The 3,719-nt window shown below is 46.9% G+C and overlaps 1 long non-coding RNA gene and 1 other non-coding gene across 2 annotated transcripts; both read right to left on the bottom strand.

The window, feature by feature from the left end:
- Positions 1-189, bottom strand: LOC138614982 (uncharacterized). Its single transcript, XR_011310381.1, has 3 exons — positions 171-189; positions 104-125; positions 1-58 (listed from the first exon to the last, which is right to left on the bottom strand). It is a non-coding gene; the product is annotated as an uncharacterized lncRNA (long non-coding RNA).
- A 2,128-nt stretch (positions 190-2,317) lies between these two features.
- On the bottom strand, positions 2,318-2,424 carry LOC138614987 (U6 spliceosomal RNA). Its single transcript, XR_011310382.1, has one exon. It is a non-coding gene; the product is annotated as a U6 spliceosomal RNA (small nuclear RNA).
- Positions 2,425-3,719: the final 1,295 nt, after the last annotated feature.

Raw genomic sequence — 3,719 nt, 5'->3', positions numbered from 1 at the left:
AACTGACCTGTACCTGTAACTGACCTGTACCTGTAACTGACCTGTACCAGTAACTGACCTGTACCTGTAACTGACCTGTACCTGTAACTGACCTGTATCTGACCAGTAACTGACCAGTAACTGACCTGTACCAGTAACTGACCTGTACCTGTAACTGACCTGTACTTGACCTGTAAGTGACCTGTATCTAGGGCAGCTCTGTGGTTGGCTGCTGCTCCACGGTGAGTCATGTGCGGTGTGTTCATCCCTGAGTCGTGTCTGCAGGCTGCGGTGGAGGACGGAGGACGGAGGACGGCTGGTGGTGCGTCGGTCGTCTCTCTCCATGTCGTCCTCTCGGCTGCTCCTCTGCTGCCTCGCCGCTCTGAGCCTCACCTGCCTGCAGGGTAAGACGCTCCTTCAACGTTCCTGCTCATCCTCAGGTGTGTTGTTGTTTCCGCGGCGACCGTAAACCTCAGAAACACCAGCAGATGTGTTTTTTTCTGAACGATCGGAGCTGCTCGACCTGCTTAGTGTTGTTGAGCTGACCTAATGGATGGTGTTTGATTGTGATGATGTCACCTGTTTCACCTGCTGCTGGATGATTGACAGGTGTGTGTTTTGGTGTTGTGTTCTGTCCCTTTAAATCCTCTCTGGTCGGTGCTGCAGGGTCACACCTGTTACACTGACAGGTGAATGTGAGGCGTTTACAGGTGTTGTATTGATCGCTGTGTGTGTGTGTGTGTGCGTGTGTGTATATGTGTGCGTGCGTGTGTGTGTGCGTGTGTGTGTATATGTGTGTGTGTGTATATGTGTGCATGTGTGTATTTGTGTGTGTAGGCAGCTGTCTGCAATGTTTTGGTTGTAATGTAGGTGGTGGGCGGGGCCGGGGGCGGGGCTACGTGGAGCTGGGCTGCAGCAGACCAGAAATCATCAACTGCAGCGGATCAGAGGGAGGATTCAAACTACGACGTTGCATCACCACCTCCAGCCGTCAGTACCTGTCTGTCTCCTGACTTGTCTGTCTGTCCCCCTGTCTCCCCACTTTTCTGTCTGTCCGCCTGTCTCCCCACTTGTCTGTCTGTCTTTAGAGACTACATTACCCATGAGCCTCAGTGAGTACAACAGTTCCAGGTGTATTCAGAGCTGGTTGGTTCAGAACCGGTTGAGTCCAGGTGACCAGGTGTAGCTGAAGGACGTGTCCGTGTCCCTGCAGGGTCTCTGGACATGGTTCTGTCCCGGGGTTGCGCCACGTCTCGTCACTGTCAGCTGATGGAGCTTCCTGGAGTCTCGGTCGCCTGCTGTGATTGGCCGCTGTGTAATGGCGGGTGGCGGTGGGCGGGGTCAGTCACCGCTGTCGTCATCGGCTGCTGGTTTCCTCTGCAGGGACTCGGGGAGATCTGATCCTGGACCGCCAGAACCACGACCAGAAGCGGGTCCGATAAAGACGTCAATCTCAAGTTTTTCAGGACATCAGATACGAACGCCTTCCGACCGAATTTCAAAATAAAACTTTGAAGTCAAAACATTTCCATCTTTATTCAGGTTCTACTGGCGAGTTCACACTACAGCACCGGGTTCTGTAACACCAGAACCTCAAAACATCAGAGGAACCAACAGCTGGAAGGAAAAACTCTGGACCAGAACCAGATGTGGAGAACATCTGTCAACAGATCATCTTCTGTGGGACAAATGGAACGGACCGAGGGGGGCGGAGCCACAGGAAGTACTTTATAATGTAAAAGTACTTTCAGGAGTGGACAATAAACTGCAATCATCAATTTTCTTCCTGCTTGTTCAGTTTAAAGTTTAAACTGTGTTTAAGTTCTTTATTAAAATTGCTCTTACATTCTTCTCCATCAGCTTTTATTAAATAAATAAATAAAACTGACCAGGTTTGTTTTCCTCCTTTATTTAATCAATGAAATTAAGTGAAGCAGCAGGTTTAAAATTTTTAATTGAAACAGAAAACACACAACACACTTCTGTTAGAACAACAACAACAATAACAATAATAGTAGTAGTAGACTGAGAAGCTGCAGATGATGAAGACCCAAGCTCAGTGCATCAATCAGACCTTCTAAACAGTGAAACCTTTCGTTTTTAAATTTCATTTATCTGACTTTTTTTATCCAAAGGACTGTCTTGTTTTTATTTATGTTTATTATTCCAGCTGCTCAGCATGTTTACAGTTGTGTCTGTCTCTCTCTCTCTCTCTCTCTCTCTCTCTCTCTCTCTCTTTCTCTTATCCAGCCGTCCTTCTTCCGGAGTGTGTGCTGCCTGTCAGCGGCTCCACCTGCTCCTGTCTGTCAATATGACAAAATCTATGAAAAATTATAAAAAAAATAAGGTCCGCTTCACGAATTTGCGTGTCATCCTTGCGCAGGGGCCATGCTAATCTTCTCTGTATCGTTCCAATTTTAGTATGTGTGAAGGCCGAAGCCTCACAATATTACCCTGGGCTTCAAGGGCTCTTTATAGGTCTGGGCTTCAGAAGCCTCCACTGCAGGGTGTGGGATGCTGGGACATTAAACCCAGCTGGAAATGGACAGAAAGCAACAGTGGAAACGGCCCCAGGAGTCGCCGCGTAGGTTATGTAGGTGAAATGGACATTACAGGTTCTGTGGGACCGGATCGGGCTTTAATTCTGCTGGAACAGGTCCAGTTTGAGTCTGTCAGAGGGGCTGAGGCACTCTGGGTAATCTAGTCAGGCTGCGTGAACAAAGGCCTGAGTAGACCCTCCTCCTCGACGCTCCTCCTCTAACAGCCCTGCAGGAAGCACTCTGACATCTCTGGTCACCTGGTCTGCTGATCTGAAACTGCCTTTTTTAAAACATCCTTCAGTTGGGTTTTTTTTGTCGTGTTTGGTGTCTCTGAACATTAAAATATGTCTGTGGGGTGAAATCTGTCTTCTTCTGCTTCTATTTTCTGTAAAGTGGTGAAAACAGAAAGAGAAAATCTTACTTTTGTTTACATTCTCAAACAAGTATCCGCTGCAGTTTTACCGACCTGCCGCAGGGCGTCGCTGTCTGACCGCTTGAAAGGAAAAGACGGAGAGAAATCAGTTAATGTCACATAAAAGCACATAAATCACTAATATTAAAGAATATAAACCCATATTTTCGTGTTAATTTGTACACTCATGATCTTCAAAAGTATTTCTGTGATAGTCGGTACTTCTGTCACGTTCATTTAGCCGGAATCGTCCCGTTCTCTCGTTCCAAAACAGACTCCAACCAGACACCGTTAAAAACACACATCTATTGAGTAAAACATTCACAGGTGCTAAACATGAGTCCAGAAGACACGCGACCAGCTGACTACAACGGGATGATCAACTCGGAGAATAATACGAGTCAGTAGTTCACTTCTTTTCCGGGTTTGTTTTGCGGTCATGAGCCTCAATCAGACAGTAAAACTCCCCGCGGGAAGACAGACAGACAGACAGAAGTTACTAAAAACACCTGAAGTGGAGTTTAAGTGACAGAAAGTGAGACCAGACTTGAACAGAAAGTCTCTAAATTTAGGAGGAAAATGGGTGAAAACACTGCGACCATTGTTTCCGGAACACTTGTGACGGGAAGGATGCCAATTTATTGTTGTTGTTTGCTAGCAAGAACTGCTATACGGTAGCTTATATCACGAATAATATTGAATAATATTGAATAATATATTCTCTCTGTCAGGTGACGAAGCAGCTCGCCGGTACCGCCTCCGACAGGCCGCCTGGGTCACTAATGAAT

This window comes from Brachyistius frenatus, unplaced genomic scaffold, assembly GCF_029030835.1.
Source record: "Brachyistius frenatus isolate BFR_SWC_R1_liver_20210118 unplaced genomic scaffold, ASM2903083v1 Contig_650, whole genome shotgun sequence".
Taxonomy (NCBI): Eukaryota; Metazoa; Chordata; class Actinopteri; family Embiotocidae; genus Brachyistius; species Brachyistius frenatus.
This window is presented reverse-complemented; position numbering and strand designations above follow the sequence as displayed.